This window comes from Corvus brachyrhynchos, unplaced genomic scaffold (genome assembly GCF_000691975.1).
Source record: "Corvus brachyrhynchos isolate BGI_N302 unplaced genomic scaffold, ASM69197v1 scaffold97, whole genome shotgun sequence".
Lineage (NCBI taxonomy): Eukaryota > Metazoa > Chordata > Aves > Passeriformes > Corvidae > Corvus > Corvus brachyrhynchos.
The window spans coordinates 1,764,906-1,782,676 of NW_008239758.1; the positions used below are offsets into that span (position 1 = coordinate 1,764,906).

General features: G+C 41.1%; 1 long non-coding RNA gene across 1 annotated transcript in view; it reads left to right on the plus strand.

Annotated features, from left to right (window-relative positions):
• The window catches only part of LOC108448713, a 254,468-nt gene that overhangs the window by 234,209 nt on the left and 2,488 nt on the right, over positions 1-17,771 (plus strand). Inside the window, exon 9 of the long non-coding RNA XR_001864694.1 lies at positions 13,636-13,676. This is a non-coding gene — a long non-coding RNA (uncharacterized LOC108448713). The remainder of the gene's footprint in view (positions 1-13,635; positions 13,677-17,771) is intronic.

The window sequence follows — 17,771 nt, forward strand, 5'->3', positions numbered from 1 at the left end:
AAAGAAAGGATTTCTGTTATACACACCATAAACTTGAAAAGCCTGGTTAAAAACATATTCACATAAAGATAAATATCTGTCTTTATAGATACCTAAGAGATAAATATAAACACACACAGATGGAAGAAACACACGCATATAAGTAGGGTCCCTCATTCTGTGGTCATTTTGAATCATTGGATTAAACCACTTTAGGATATGCCAGTTCATATCATAATCGAGCTGCTAAATGGGGCTGTTACTCCCTTTTTCCTCTCCTCTGCCTGCATCTGTGTTCCTAGGCTTACTGTCAGCCTTGGGCTGAGCTTGACATGCTCATTCTTGAAGTGGTATGAGCTGGTTCAGGGAGCTAAAGACAGGGAGCAGTTCATTTTTGGAGGGGAAGATCCATTTTCTACAGGTTTATCTACCTAAGCCAGCCCACAGTGGGTCCAGGCAAGTGCAGGAGCAGTCAGGTGAACAGAAGAGGTGTGAAAGGAGTTCAGCTTAGTTCTAAAGTCAGATTTTACCATGGATCAGGAGTACTTCCTCTGTATTTGGTGGTGGGAGCCAGATCCTTCCAAAATAAAGGGTAATCTCAGGCTGGATGCAAGTCCCCTTCCTCACTGCCTACAGAGGAAGAATAAGGTGAAAACACTTCTTTAACATTTAGTGCCTAAAGTTAGATCATTCTAATTTAGGATAAACAAAATCTTGACTAAATTAAGAGAATGTATTTTCATGGGGTTTTTAGGATTTAAGTTAAAGACGACCATGGCCATTTCTCTTGGGCTTTAAAGCAAAAAATAACATTTAAAATGTTCATCAAGTTTACTTTGAAAGCTATTTAAACATCTGAATAAAAGGAAGATGTATTGTTATTTAGAGCTCCTTGGAAAATCTCCAAGCTTTAATTGCACTTCACTTCCATTTCAGCAAGAATGAATCTGAATGAAAATGTCTCTGTCCTGTGGTGCTCTTTCATTCCCCATCTTAGTTCCTGTGAAAACAGTGCTCTGCTGAAGCCAAGCTCAGCCAGGGCTGTGGATTTAGACATCTCTTTTGGCTCCTGGCTGGTTTTCTCTTGTTTTGAGACTAAATTAAAAGCACGTTTGAAAGTAGCAGTGTCAATTTTCCTAATTATCTGAAACGTGCGGACTATAAATACCATGCTACCTATTAAACAAATGCATTCAAGAACATTCAGTAGATGATATGCAGACAAACTGACTTTTTCCAGCAAACCCAGTGGTTTTCTCTGAGATCAGTGTGCACACTGATCACATCACAGATCAGGCCAGATGATGCGTGCACACTGGGTACAACATAGGCTTTTGGGTATGTTGGACTTAGGTTTGTGTGCCTGCACAGAAAGCTGACCTTGTTTCCTGAGAACTTGCTGAACGTGTTCTCTGATACCCCAAATGCCACAACAGTCAAAGAAAAAAAATGAGCTAAAAGGTGAGACAGCTCTGGAGAGACCCAGGCCTGGTTATCTTTGATGTGGGTAATGAGAGGAGAGCTCTTTGTCTATCCTGTGTCTAAGAACACTTGCTGAGATCTATGGCAGTGCCCTTTAAACTCAGCCATCAGCTTTCCCATGGAAACTTCTTAATTATGTGCCCTTATGTGCTGAGCTATACAGGTATTTCACAGAGTATCAGGAGTTCCTCACCAGCTGAGTGACAATACTATGAGCCAGGTTGTTTAGTTCCTGTAGGCCACTCAAACTCTGGCTTAAATTTAAACAGATGTTAGGAACTGTGGGAACAGACTCTCGAGTCAGAGTCCATGTACTTTGTTATACTGGATCCTAAAGGTGTGTAAAAATTGCAAAGCAGGAGAAAATTGGGCATATCTGTAGCTGTCATTTTAACTCATAGAAAGAAAATAAAGAAGGGCTTATAAAGAATGAGATTCCATTTTCTGAAATTAGTCTCTAATCCCAGTTATGCTGCATTTGAATTTCACACACTTAATGCACTTTAAAAGTTCTAAAATCAAATAAAGAAACTTATAAAAAAATCCATAATGGAAACTTTTGGATTTTTCAAAAGCATAATCTTTTCTATATGAATGATAGAATCATAAAGAAGATATTCTATATGCCTGAATTTAAGAGGAAGCAGTATAATCAGTTATTGTTAAAGTTATAGGTAGCACACATTTGTGCTGACAGTGGCCAGTCAACCAAATAGAAATGGGTCAATTCTTGCATTTATTTTCTTGTGTTCTGTCAATGTCCAGTCACAAATCTTGCGTATTTTTGCTTGTTGGTGTGAGGGTGTACGCCTACATGTTTCACATGAGTGGTAAAAGAATCCAGGGAGTATTTCCCATTCCTCTGCAGGGAGTGTTAATGCATGGAGAGTTGGCAAGAAAGCTGGGCACTTCCTTGGGACTCACCTTTGGAGAGGAAGGAGCAATCTCTGTTCACTGACCCCTAATGATCTGATTTCGTCCAGTGCTGGCTGGCTGGGATGTTGGTGGTTGTGTTTTGGAACATCTGGACTTAATCTGCTCAGAGTAGTTTTTTGTGTGTTTTCATTGTGAGGAAGATGGGGTCTGCACCATTGACCAGCTGTGGGACTTGAGATTATCATTTTGGCAAGTTTAAGTTTATATTTTTAGTAGTATTGCTCGAGGTATTCTCACACACATGAGGAAGTGTTGATGCTTCTGGACCTTAAATACTGTGTTCAGTTCTCTGCTAACCTTCCCAGGAAAATGGGGCCTGGAATAAAGAATGGCTGCAGGGATTTGGAAGCCTGATTTACGAAAGCAAGCTGAAAGCTTCTTTGCACTGGCAAAACAAAAGCTGAAAGGGCTTAGACTGCTCTCCCTGACAGCCATGAGGGTTGAACCTCAGGCTTCTCATGAAATTCAGTATACACATCTTTGCATTGAGATGCTGTGAGCCTACAGACCAGATTTGGTTTATGGAACTCTTAATTTTGCAGTTTGCTCATTACAGATTGGAAAAAAAAAAGTCTCTAAGATGCATGTACACTGCCAAATATTTCACAGAGATATTAGTGTGTTCTTGAATTAAGAACTGTCTTCCGTATGCCTCACAAAGTTTAAATCTAAATATATAAACTGTCAATGTATATAGATTAAACAGATATATTTTGATTTTCATTATGCAGCTTTTTTCCTAGGATTTTTTCCTGATTCTGCTTGCTTCAGAACTAGTATTCTCATTTTTGCTTTAGCACTCCTAAACTTTATCACTGTTAAAACTTATTTATAAATGAGATGGATTTGCTGAAGTTTTCCATAAGAGATATTTTTTTAACCCAAGTAACACATCATGTTTTCATCATCTGTAAATGAAGTAAATTCATCTTTTTTTCAAAATCTAAATGCAAGGCTACAGAGCTGTATATAAAAATTCTTTTATAAGCTATGAATGCATTGTTCAGTTCATCTACATGCAGAGCTGGTAGTGGTAGTGGTATTCAAGAAGCATATGCGTGGGCTAATTGGATTTTCCATTTTACGTTACTTCTTTGTTGAATACGTGCAGGCTTAAAAGATTCAGGGTAATAAAACCAGCATAATGCTACATGTATATGATTACCTCTGTCTTGTCAATGACTTAATCCCACAGTTAATGTCATTTATTTTTCAGATGTGAGAATGAGTCATCATCTATCAAAATATTAAAGTGATTCTCACTCTACAATATTGATTGGCAGAACTGAAAGTGTCCTTAAAGTTGTTTTTTGGAGTTTGAAAATTAATGCAACAAGATCTAGTTGTGCGTAGTATATGGCTTTTCTCCTGTGACATACTGTTGGAACAACAGGATGGGTGATGGGAGCTAGGGAATGTCTTTAAGGTTGTTTTGTTTTGCTAAACCCTTTAGTAGGTGAACATTAACAGTAGTTTGAACTCGGGATTATCTTGTGAGACCACTGATTTGCCTTATTTCCCTCTCTTAATGACAAGTTGTTAAGATGCACGACATATGGAGAAGAAAGCCCACTAAATATAGAAAAAGAAAAACTGACTATGAGAATTAAGGAAGACTGGGACATTTAGGAACTTATTTTTACTGAAATCCAGTAACCAGGCCTTGGACATCAGAATTTAGTGGAAACCTTTGAAACTCCTTCCCTCCTTTTCACTACTCCCCATTTTGAAGGTAGTGGAAGGATAAGTGCTGGATACCAGAATTACAGAGAATCTTATCCAGTAGTGAAAAATAGATGGAAAAGTGTCAGTGTGGGAGTAGAGCCATTTACTCTGGGTCGAAATTACAATAGGGCAAAGAAGCTGGATCTGCCTCTAGCATTGTCTGGAGTCTGGGAACAGGCTTGCAGGATTTTCTGCATTTTCTCTGTACCTTGTCTCCCTATTTTCTTTTCCTTTTTGAAGGGGAGTTGTTTACTAGTGGTATAATCATAGCTTTGTTTAATTGTGGTGAGGCTGTCAAGTAACACACCAGCACAAGTCCAGAAAAATCCCCAAAAGGCCACCCCGAGCATTCGTGCAAGTAATCTACAGCGATAAATTTAGCACGGAACATTTGGTGGTATCAACTGCAGATTGAGAACAATGGATTTCTCCAGCTATGATAGTAGGGACTAGCTGCCCCCCATCCACTAATTATCTATGGAAATGAGGGTTGGGACTTGCTAGCAGGATTAATTTCTTGGCAACTGCTGAAAATTATAGTGATTTTGAGAAAGTAGCAATCAAAGAAGATGTCTGTACATGTTTGTTTGCCAAAAATAGCACACCTAATACTCGGCCGTGTTTTAAAGTCTTGAGCAAAATGTATCCTCCCATTTCAGTACTGCTTGAATGCTGAACAAGCTGAACCAGCAACATGAACACTATGGCATCCTGAGGTAGTAAAAGCATTCAGGAGACATCTGAAGATGTCAAAGCATCTGTTGTTTTCCCCACTAGTTTTGTGCTCATGTGCTAGAGGCCATGACACAGAGGTGGGGTTCTGTCTGTGCAGCTGTGATAGTGTTCCACTGTTCCCCAGAGATGTGCCAGTAAGGGGAACAGAGCCAAGGGGAGGTGAACAGTAAAACTATTGCAGCTTTTCCCTGCAATCCCAGGACAGCTTTTCTATGACAGATGATAAAGTGGGCCCGTATTCTGTTCTTACATGTGCTAGAATCTTGTCGAGATTACGGATAGTAATGGTTTTAATGGTCTCATTGATTCTAAATTTCACTCTATCAGGTTAAGCAAAGGCTTAGTCATCCCACTCACTGTCTAGAACATGCAATTTCTCCAGGAGGTATCCAGCTTTACTAATTCAGGAAAAGGGGAATATTGGAAACAGAGTGAGAGTTGTTCAGGTCTTTATGAGCCTGCTCCTCTGTGGAGGCTGCAGACTAGAGGTCACTCCTCTAAGCTGGCAATTTCCAGGTTTTTCTCCTGCATGTGTATCATTGCACAATTAGTGTAGCTGCTTTTAGGAAAGATTTGTGCAAAGCATACTCAGTCCTTTGTTTTATAGATAGCTTGTTATTGCAAACTGAAATAGTCTCAGGCACTTAGTAAAAGTATATTTTAAAAAACAATGAAATTTGAAAAAGACACAACTGCAAATATTCATAGCTCCCTTAGCGATGGTCTTGAAAAAATTTCAACAATATATCCTTATATTACACTGTACATCCTTTGAGTCAGACATCTCCATCACATGCAGACCACAGTATATTAGACAGCACACTGAACTCTGCATTAATGACTTCAAAATAGTCCTCGCAACTCATGATATTGCTTGAGCTGTGGGAACAGTTTTCTGTGAGGCTTACTGCCAAATCTTTCACTTTTGTTATTCTGGTATGAAACTGTGGCAATTTAGCACAAGCCTGTACTAAAAGCTCACATTTTATATACTCACAAAGTGCAAAAATCAATGCACGAGCAGGCAGAGAAATACTAAAATGCCTGTAATCTGAAAGCAGGGCTACCTGCAATCCTGTTTCATCAGTCTAGCTAAGTACCCAAAGTCAGGAAGCTTATCTGATCCATCCAGACTTCTTGATGATGAAAATCTCACAAAAACAAAGGATTTCTGGGACTTTGTCATTTCAGTCGTTCAGAAGATACGAGACACACTCGTGCGTCTTTCATATTTCATCTTTTGCTGTCTGCAGACAAATCAGAACATGAGAACACTGAACAACTCCTAAAAAAGAAGTAACCTTAAAAATCCTTAACATTTTTGGCTCGTGTCTAATGAGGTAAAAATTACCTCTAAAAATGAGGTAATTCTGTTCTTGCTTTTGACACAGCTGATTGATCCCTGCTGGGAGTGCATGTTCACGCTTGCTTGCTTGCTTAAGTATGACATGAAAAGGATTCAGGGACCAAATTCCAGCCAGGTGTAAATAGGTGTAATTCTACTCAGATTGAGGGAATTCTTTACCCCAGAGATTTTTAGAGCTTTTCACAGTTAAAAATTAAGTGACCTTTCTGCTTCCACTTTACAAATATTTTGCAACGAAAAGAGAGGTGGTATGAAACTTTGTTATTATAGCAAAGCACTTCATACTGTGACAACCTAGCTCCTTTCAGAATAAATGCAAAACATTGCCCAAATCAAATGGCAAAAATGCCTATTCCTGAAGGGGCTTCAGCCCTGAAATTCTCAGCTGTAGGGTGTTTCCTGGTCTGCCTACCTCCCAGTAGGTCCTTCGCTGGTCAATACAAGTGTTTTGGCAATCTGTCATTTTACCAAGAGATATTCAGTATTTACATTCCAACTTCATATATATACTGCAGTGTTTAAAGAAACGTTTTTCAAAACATGTGCACCAGTGAATCAACAAATATAACAATGACCACACTCAAAATGTACTCCACTTGCAGAGGAATTACTGGGTCTGACCCTGGCGTAGGGATATCTTTGAAATGTCTGCTCTCTCACAAAACAGGTCCTGGATTGCAGCAGCAGAGAGAAGCATGAGCACATGGTATGCTCCTCTGTTCTCCTCCTATCTCCCATCATGAGGACGTGTCCTGCTAACTAACTTCTTGTTCCTCTTCATGAGCATCTCAGACTACGGAAGATTAGTAAAAGTGATCCGAAATTCAGTTAACAGATTGTTAGCTAGAACAGTCTCCTCAGTCTGAAGCTCAGCTTCAAACAGAGAAAAAAGTTCCCAAATTTAATTTTCTCCTGTATTGACATTCATGTGTCCCTGCATGGTTTTAATGTTAGTAACTTAAAAATATTAACAGCTTAATGATATTAAAATGAAAGAATAGCTTGGAAAACAATGCTAAGACAGTCAGTCTTGTTACTATTTTTACTTTTCAGAGAAAGGTTCAAGCCAGATCCCAAAGATGAAGTGCCAGAACATTTACAAAAAATGACTCATCACATTGTGTCCTAAAATAAAGCAGCATGCACTTAATGCCTCCTGACAGAAGTGTGTCCTGCAAATTTCCCAGGCTAGATTTATACACGTACCTTTAAGCCAAAGAAGCACTTGAGCTTCTATTTGCTGATCAAAACCAGGGCAGAGCTCTGTTTTCAGTTCAGCCACCTCTAATCAGTGGAAGTTTAAAGGGCTTTTGAAAGACTGAACAAAGCACATGTGGCTAAGATGAAGCGCTTGTCAACTCCAGGGAGTAATCCAGCATTGCCAGCCAGAGTCAATCTGTTCCTTGCATGACGGCACAGACACAGCCGCAAGCAAAGGCCACTCCGTTTACTGAGAAATGTGGAGTCAGCTATGGCCAGAGCCAGGGAAACGTGTTCCTTTGTGTCCGAGGTACCTGCTAGGAAAATCCTGTGCCATGGCCATGGTTAATGTTCCAGATGGCAGAGTTTCCCATGGCATGGTGTGCTGCAAGCCCTTCACATTCATCCTGACACATATTGCTGCGTTATACATCTCCTGCAGTAATGTTTGCTTCGGCCAGGAAAAGGGACTTTCTAAATGACGCTGCAACTATTAGCAAAGAAAGCATAGATGATTATTTCCTATGCTTAATTACGTACAGGTATACTGTTACCAAGATCAGATTGCAGACACAGAAACTCCAGTGGTCAGACTTTCCAGAGCCTGTGTTGCTGTCCAGCTTTAAATCTGTATCCTTCCTGCCCAGGAATACGCATTTTGATTTACTGTAATATTTTTACCACTGGACCCCAGCCACTCTCAGTGCAGTGAATGTAATTAGATGTTCAGGGCTTTGTTCTGTCCTTGTGGCTGACAGTGTCTTCAGACCCCACTCTGGAGGTAAAAGTAAGAATTCTTCTATGGGCTTTTCTGTGATGCAGATCAAGTGGCAAATAAAATTTCAGACCAAATGATTAAAGTTTGGCAGCGTAAAATGGTATTTGAAAATGTGCTGTTAAAATGTGAAACACCAGCGCACAGAAGGCACTACCATTCCCACCTGGGTTAAAATTCTGCCTTTGAAATCTATTTAAAGGGACCTCAGCTCTAGCCCGTTCCAGTTTTGCCCGTTCCAGGGTAGGCCAGCAGGGGTAATAGAACAGCAGCAGGGTTAAAGAGTGCAGAGGACCAACGTCTAAGGGTAACTCTGAATCAAACTGACAACTCACATACACATGAAGACATCTACCCGCTAATTCCTAGAGCACTTGATGAGATAAGGATGCATGTTTTCAAATGAGTTGTGTCTGGGAAAGTGCCTGTAGAACAGAAGCAGTTGTTACACCTTTAAGAAGATACAGGCAGATGTAGCCTGTGCTGTGAGTGCTTGTGCAGTGCCATCAAAATACAAAATTTTTTTCTGTGACTGTGGTCCGACTGAAGATGTTCTAAACATTGTCAGTAGTATGTACAGGTGTGTAAAATACCAACCATGAAGAAAAAAATGCATGTTTCATGCAATGGCACATAAATAAACAGAGAGCTTGAGTGCCTGTCTGTGCCTATGCAGATGAGGAAGTTAATCCCTCCAGTCTGGGGAGGCCGCAGTTTAAAAGTCAGCCTTCCAAAATCTTGCTGTTAACAGTGCACCTTAGACAGAGCACTTTGTTCTCCTGCCTTTTTGTCTGTGGTAATTCACCTCCAGAGCAATATTATAGATCAGCCACTCTGAATCAATAATACTTGCATGCATTTATGTGGAGTTCATGCTAAGGAGAGTAAGCCAGAGCTAATTAAGCTAAAACATCATTTGTACAGTTGGCAGCTCCCTGTTAACTTTGAACAGTCCAGTACATAAAAGCACAAGGATCAAAAGATCTAGAACTGAAATAGTGAGGGCAGCTGATTTTTAAACGGAAAGACTGGAAAAGTCAAGTGCCTTATGAAAGCATCTGGGTTTCTACAAAGCTAAATGACAGATCTTGCTAATACCCAAAGGCAGCCAATAAATTACCCACAATCAGATGATAGTTCTCAGATTTCTTTAATAATATCTCAACACCTCCCATGTATTTAAAAGTCAAAATTATTCTTTTGCAGAACTGTAGGAAGAACAGCTTGATGGATATCTATTATTTGTTTGATCACAAGTGAGAGCAAAGATCAGCCTCTGTGCTAATCAGGATTTCCTAGTCTGGAATGAGGTCATTTTTCAGATCAGCTTGATTTATTTTATTTAAGATCCTCACATCAGGATACCAGATACCTACACCAAGCTGTAGCTAGATTTTGTTTCTCTGTATAATAAGTGGCAAAATCAACACTGCTTTGAACAAGGGCATCTCATTAATGAAGTAAAATGCATATACAATTATACAGATTCTAGGAAGGGGATGTACATTCATTGTGCCTGCATTTATACATGGTACACTTACCTGTAAAGAGCCTCTCCTTATTCACTTGCAGATATTTAGAACCTATTTGTATGTCAACTATTTAACCCTCCTGAACCTAATTTAAATTTGCTGCCATTCTGTAGAGAACTCACAGCTTTATCTCTGTATTTCAGACCTGTCTCATTCTGCTCAAAATAAAATTGGTCTGTCTTCCAAGTCTTGTTGTTGTCTGACCATCAGCTTGAACTGAACAGGACTAAAACAGAGCTTTTAATCTTTCTCTCCAAGCCACCTCCCTGTCATGTCCTTCAACACTGCAATCCCACTTGCTACTTAGGCCAGTAACTGGAGCATCAGACCTGTCCTGTAATGTTTTCTGGGTCCTCACAGTCACATTATACCTGAATCCTGCAAGGTTGGTTTGGGTCTTTTTTTTTTAAATCTTAGATATAGCCTCTCCAATCCTGCCAGACAGCTGAAATGCTCATCCAGAAACCATTCATCTCCCATCTTGATTACTGCAACATCCTTTTCACTGGCATTGCAAATGCATTTTTCTCTGTCCACATCCATCTAGAACATTACTCCAAGACTATTTTAGTAGCTTGTTGTTTTAACCATATCCTTGCAGGTCAACTGCAGACAGTGGAGTTTAATTTGGGGAACACAGAATTCCCTTACATCTCATTTACACCAAATAAAGGATTTGATTTTATTTGGCTCTACTTGACTTGTTTCCTTCTCCTATACCACCCGGGACAGTTTGGATTCTCCTCCTGCACCTCCTTCTGCTTTCTACAGGCTGGCCTGTGGTGGTTGAGCCCTTGCACTCCTAAAGGAGCAACCAATGTGCTTTTCTATGTTCTTGTTATGCACGAGCAACACTGTCAGAGGGATTTCACAGAGCTGCTTCCTCGTTCTGCTTGGATACCTAAATCGCCATCATCTGAACAAAAATAGATGTTGTTCATGTGTGGTGCTGCCACTGATCAAACTGACAAATGTTACTTCTGAGCTTCTCTGCTCTGCCTGAGAGCACCTTGGCTCTTCCCTTAAACACAGATTGTGTGCCCCCTGGGGCAAGGGCTGTGTCTGAGACATGATTAATGGCATAGAGCACCCACTTGTCTCTACTGACTATAACCAAAATAATACAATGTGCTTGTATATATGTTCCTATTTGGTGTTCTGTGACCTTCACCAGTGTTTTTAGAATAACACTTCAGCAGTTACACACAGGAAAAATTGATCATTTTCAACATACATGCTTAGAAGGATGTGCTTACAATTCATGGGTACAGTAGTCATAAATAATAAGGGGAGTGTGTGTGTATGGACAGGTGGAGAAAATATTTGGAAAGAGAAGAAAACCTATTTCTATTAGTATGTGTAAGAGTTTTCTAAACACCTTTATGATTTTCAGTATCAAACACAGTGATAGTAATTATTATGAATCTCAAGAAAACATTTTTTCATTATGAAGAAGAGAGACAGAAAACTTAGATCTCTTGCCAGCATTCACTACAATCTTCAACTAATCGGATCTGGGGAAAAATCCAAAATTAATACTGTCAAACTGAGCAACAGATGTTGAAAGAGAATCAGGCACTGCAAGAAAATTGATGTGCCAATGAAAATTAGACAGACAGGAAATTCTCACTACATAAAACCCAGCAGGTTACAGGGGCTCAAAAAAAAAGTTATTTTAGATCATCTAGCCAGTTCATCTTTGTGCAACCATATTAATAGTGTTTTTCTCTTTTTTTCACTTGCTATACACATATTTGTGTAGTAAAAAGAAATGTGTATGATTTAATTTCTGCAAAACACCTTTTCTCTGTTCACTCAAGACAGATTGGCTTCATCTTACTTGCAAGACCTTCTACGTTGTGTTCCAACTTGCCAGCCCTCCCTTCTCTTCAGCAGCCATTGTTTGCCTTTGTATCTGGGCGCAGACAAAGAGGCTTCAGTTGATTGTTTGCAAGAATATGAAATAAATTTACATTCATCAGAGTAATGGGTTTCCATTTCCAGAGGCTAAGCCAAGGAACAGCTGAATTTAGAAGCAGGCTTGTTTGCAGGGTGGCTACAGCAGCATCCGTCTGTAAGTGGTTGTGCACAGCACAGGCACTTTCAGGGTATAGACTTTGTTATCCCTACATTGCTCAGACAAGAGCCCAAATATTGGAAGGTTGTCTGCAGATTTGGAGATTCTTTTGCCAGCTACAGCTGCCAGGCCTCTCATTTAAGTTGGTAAAACAGATGTGATTAGGTCAAACATTTTTGAGCCAAAAGCTTGACAAACATAATAATTTGAAAAGCAAAAAAAGACTAATCTTCTGTGTCTTCTAACTCATCTCATGTTTTCTCTCAGATAGCAGCTGCTGCTTTAAGTTGCACACAGCATTATTATTTTTGTTTCCCTGGTTTGACTAATTTCTTTTGGAAAGAGATCTCTTAGCTTTTTTTTTGGCAAGCAGAATTCTGGCCTGACTGTGGATTTTTCTCCCACTCTCACTCACTCACACATGCTTTCCTTCCTTTGCTGTTTTTCCAGCTCTTGAGCTGTTCCTCCCTCTGCTGTACTTGCAGCAAGCACGGGGGGTTCATGCATTAGCATCAGGAGGTGCCTACAGACTGATTGTGTCCTTGTACCTACGTGCTTCCTCTGTTAACACTTCAACAAATAAAACCATATTAAGAGATTATTTTGGTTTCAGGGATGTGAAAACTAACTAAAAAAAATAAAATTCACCATTTTGGGGGGGCGTGTGGGTGTGCATGTGTGTGTTGGAACTGGAAAACTGGAACTGTGGTGAACTGGAACAGTCACTGGCTTTGGACTGGAGAAGTGCCTTTGCTGTGTGTAAGCCGAGCCCCTTACCAGATGGCAGCTCTTCAGCTGGCATGGATTAGGATAGGTAAGCAGCACTGTGCAGACTACTGAGTTTCTGAGCTTTCCTGTTTAACTGATCTCTTATTTTCTTGGGATCTCTATGAGTCCCTGTTGTGGTGGTGCAGACTGTGGCATGCCTTGCCAGAGATGGAGACAGGAATCCACACAGAATTGGGAACCGTTTTCCCTTGGAGGCAGAACAGTGGAAGATTTCCATCGGTGAGACAGGAGTAGGGACTGTGCCTCTGCACCAGTAATTGCTAATCAGGGCAAGGGCACAGGGAGCTTCTCCTGGAAGTCCTTTACATATGTATTGTGCCAAGAGCATCCTACTGTCTCTATTATCTGATAATTATCTGCAAGTTTCCCTTCAATGCCACAAATCGACTGATTTTAAAGATTCAGCTACATGCCATTCTCTTCTTCCCAGGTCCATCACTTCATTCCATGGAATTTAGAACAACATTTAGACCAAACTAAGATGAAAAGAAAGTAAAAATCACTGCAGAGAAGTTAATCCCTGGGTTTAGAGTCAAAGACCTCATAGGAGTAAGGAACAAGTAAGAACCAAGTCCACTGGGGTTCCAGGAAATGTTCACCAGAGGTGTTCTCAGTTCTTGTCCATCCCTCTGACTCTGCATTGCAGCAAGAGCAAACATAGCAGGTTTTATTAAAAAGCAAGCTGATACAACTCAATGGGTCTCATAAAAATAAAACAAATAAAACCAATACCCTAGGAATTGTATTTTGGTTTTTATAAAGGGGAGTCTCTTTAAGTTCTACTAATGCTTAAGTGTTGTGAAATTTTAGGCTCAGATCTGAGTTTTCCATTTTGATGAGCCTGGAACAGCAAGCAAAAGAGATGGATGTGAAAACAAAGAACTCTGGAGCAGCTGTAGGTACCCAGAGAGTAACACAGACCAAAGTGGCTCATCCTGAAGACTCTTTGCTAGACAATTGGACTCTGACGTTGCTGTCAGGCTTGGAGAGTGACAGATTGAGTGGATGGTATCAATACTTTTTCTCTTCTTCATTACAGGGTGTTTTCTTGAATTGATTACAACCTGGTGGAGCTGCTGGGTAAGTTAATGAATTTCATGGGGCAGGGGGAGGCACAGTTTTTATGTATCCAACTTCAGATATGAAAACAGATCTGATTTTCCTAGTCTGAGATTCAGGCCACTGAATGCAGAACAGAGCTGAATAGAAAAGCATATATTTTGCTTCAAGTGTTGCTTTGTGTTAAGGATGTACTTAACTCTCTTCCCAAACTGGTACTTCTCAGGTTTTATTAGCACTCTTAGCACCCTAAATAAGATTGGAGTAAAGAAAGGAAGGGAAATTTCTTTGACGAATATGTCAGCTAAATGTCTTTCTTTTTCCCTGAAGAAGGTTGTAATGTGGTTTTTTATCCAATCTGCAGAGGAACTGAAGTGATACATGAGCACTTAGCAATAAACATTTTTAATGGAGACCCCTATCCCCAGCTTAATTTCTGCCCTCAGTCATATTCCATTAATCAATACTAGTGATGTTCCTAGTGCTTCCACTGCACCCTGTGAACCATTTTGCTGCTTGGAATTAAAGAAATGTGCCTTGGGTATATTTTGGTACTCAGATTTAATAACAGGGGATCCAATATTGATTTTAATGGGAAATGGTTTGTGTATGTGTGTGCACATCTGTGTTTTTCTGTGCACCAGTTTCCCGTGCATGGAATAGTCATGCTCCAGTCCAGCACTTCTGAGCGTTACAGCCCTGAAAGAGTCTCAGAAATGGTACAAACCATGGCAATAGTGATTAGAGGAAAGTGATTAACTGCCTAATATGATCTTGCTTCCCAGCAAAAGATGTACAATTTCCCCATATGTCACATTCAGTGTTACTCACACGCAAGCAATTTCTACCAAGCATTCTTGGCAGCGTATTGGCAGAATATTCACAAAATTTAGTCTGCAACACTATCTGTCAAATGATAGTGGTGCTCTTTGTTTGGTTGAGTTCAGGTCTTAAATCTGGGCTCCTGAGGCCGATATTTGTAGTTCCTTGCAATTCCTTTTTTGAGTCAAATGCACCCATGGGCAAATGGGGAAGAGGAACCTTAAACGTGCAAATAAATCTGTGGGCTTAGAATGGGCTTTCTGCTGGTAATATTTACAATTATTCAAAATTGTAAAGTTAAATTTGATTTTCAGTGAATCGTACTATTTCACCAGCAGCCAGAAAGAGACAGATCTGCTATTCTAACCCATTTCAAGCCATTTTTAGAGGGTTTACGTCAGCCATTAGGACTGCTGGGCTGCTCAGTCCTGGAAAACAGCCTTTGCATGGTCTTGCTTGCACCGAAACAGAACAAAGGGCTGCACATGGGTCTTAAGTTTTACCTGAGCTTCATCAAAACAGAAGTGAAAAGTAATTTCAAAAAATTTCTTGAAGCTATTTCAGCAGTGTACTTAAGCATGTATTTTAAGAGTTTTTCTCAGACCATGCTAAAAGCTACCACAAGCCACAGCACAGAAATGTTTATGAGTATGTGTACTTAGTCACTGCTGAGGTTCAAGAGAAAATATGCATTTGACATTCACAGAAAATTCAGCCTGGATATTTCACAGGCTGATGAGTTGCAGTATTTAAGGAAAGGTTAGGGGTTCTTGGGTTTAGAGGAAGCCAAATTAAGAAGGAAAATTAAAAATGGTTGGTCAACTTTACTTTTTAATGGTTCATAAATTTCCATGCAATAAACACACCTTTTTTTTTTTAATGAGAGCAGATTATTCCTTGGCATATGGGATCTGAAGGTTCCCACATGTGTTCTTAAAGTAACTTTCCATTAAACAATGTACTTTTATTGGGACACTTTCACACAGTCCTCCAAAGTCCTGCTCATCAATACATACCAGGTCAACACACCCTTTGAGTGCATCAGGAACTGCCTTTCTTTTCCCACATGATGGCATGAAAGCAGACAAGGAACACTGTACTGAAGCTGATGATCTTTCACAGGAGTGTGGCCTTAGACCCTCTGCTTTCTGTGTAGGTTAATAGAAATCTCTTCGTGCAGGTAACAGCCTTTTTATGTAAGGGCATTTTTTGTTATTAGTAACAAAACCAGACATTCAACAGCTGTATCTATATAAATTACTTCATAGTGCTCCTATAAAAAGTACTTAAATTAAAATATAGCATGAATAACTGTTTGCTTTAATAGCAATACCTTACCTTTATTAAACATGTTTTCAGTTACTAAACCTTCCTGTGACTTTTCTGAGCCATAAGCTTTCAGCAAAAAGGACTGTAGCCATAATTTATGTACCCCCATCATACAGATAAAGTGTTTGTATTCAATTTAAAAACTATTTTTAAAATGATTGCACAATGAGGGGTCATAAATCATTGGAATTTGCAGTACCACAGTACACATACATAAGTTTTGTAAAGGGGCTATACTCAATATTAATAAAATTAAAGAAAGTCTTAATAAATCACAGAATCTCTACTACTATGGATATAGAGTACTAGGCAATATTTACAGATGCACTTTTGTATATAGACTGAGAGGATGAAATTAATCCATAGATTTTTGGGTAGTACATAGCACAGACTGACTTCCATGGATTCAAATTTTGCCATTTTGCATGACACCTTTGGAGCAAGTCATATGCTGCTGGGGCTCCCAGGTAATGCTTGTTCCGTACTTGTAGCTGTTGTACTGTGGCAGCAGCAGGAGCTGCCACTGAGAGGGATTTGAGCACGCTTGTCCATGGTGGAGAAACCAGGGGCAGCCACCCAGCCAGGACACAGCCAGCCTGTACCTGTGGCCATGGATCTGGGTCCCCAAGGCACTCTGACAGACACAGCACAGTCTCAGACCCAGCAAGTATTTTACTGTGAGCTGTAAAAGTAAAGCAACTAAACTCCTCTCCACAGTTCCTGTGAGTTGCACAAGGTCTAATGTGTCATTCTGGCAAGTGAATTTAGACATAGAGAACATCTTCCAAAATACAGACACTTAAGCACTACAGCTGGTTACCCCGGGGATGCTGCAGGGAGTGAACCAACAGAGGCTTTCAAGATCATGATGGACAAATGGCTCTCAGGCACGGCAGAAGGCGTGGTCTTTAGATTTGGCCTAGGGACAGGATTAGATCTCTCTCAGAGACTTTTGTTGGTTCTTTTCTGTGAGTTCTGGCCCAAGAAAGACAAGCACTCAGCTTGCATTGAGAGTCCACTTCCTTTTCTTCTTCTTCATTCCCAGCTATGCTAAATCAACATCTGTCTAGTTGGACAGATGTGTATTTACATGTACACAAAAGGGGCACGAAGGGATTTGGGCCCTTGTGTTGTAAACACATCTCACAGAAGTTAAGAGAAGAGCAGCAGTGTACTAATGACACTGACCCTCAGGAGACAAGGCAAATTAGTGCTGCTGAGCTTGAAACTCGAGTCAACAGAGCAGACCCAGAAAACAGTCGCTGGTACGCTGCCAGCAGTAAAACAGGCCCCAGTCGGGGTCACCTTTGCTCCCCAGGCCCAGAGGCACGTCGGAGAGGTGACCCTGCCCGGGAGCGCACGGAGCCACAGAGCATCTGCTCTCCCTCACGCCATCGGGGCGGGCAGCGCACGGCAGCTGCTCCTTCCCTCAGCCGGCAGCGCATCCCTGCCACCCCTCCCTGCCTGCCCCGCTCAGCGAGCCCGTGGGCATCGGGGCACGCGAGGCACGGTCTGAGAAGTGCTTCTGTTCCGATTCGAGCAGTTGCTGGGCAGAGAGCGGAGAAGCCGTAACTTCGCTCCGTCCCGCTGGGTCAGGAGGCGGCCGCGCAGCTCCCACGTGGCCCCGTCGGGCTCTGCTGGCCTTGCGAGGCAGAGCTGCCACCGGACAGGGCTCCAGACCCGCAGCTGGTCTTGGAAAGAGCAGGGGGAAAAAGCTGCAAGATGAATTCTCAGGAGGTGGAATGGCCCTGGCAGGTGACACAGGCTCTGTGACAGACTCGAACAACCCGCAGAGCTCCCCTTTACCCGAGCATGATGTGGAGTTTGGTCAGTGCCTCCCGACTCTGGGGGTGAAGGACAGGCTTTGCCCGGTGTGAAGGACAGGCTTTGCCCGGTTTGAAGGGCAGGCTTTGCCCGGTATGAAGGGCAGGCTTTGCCCGGTTTGAAGGACAGGCTTTGCCCGGT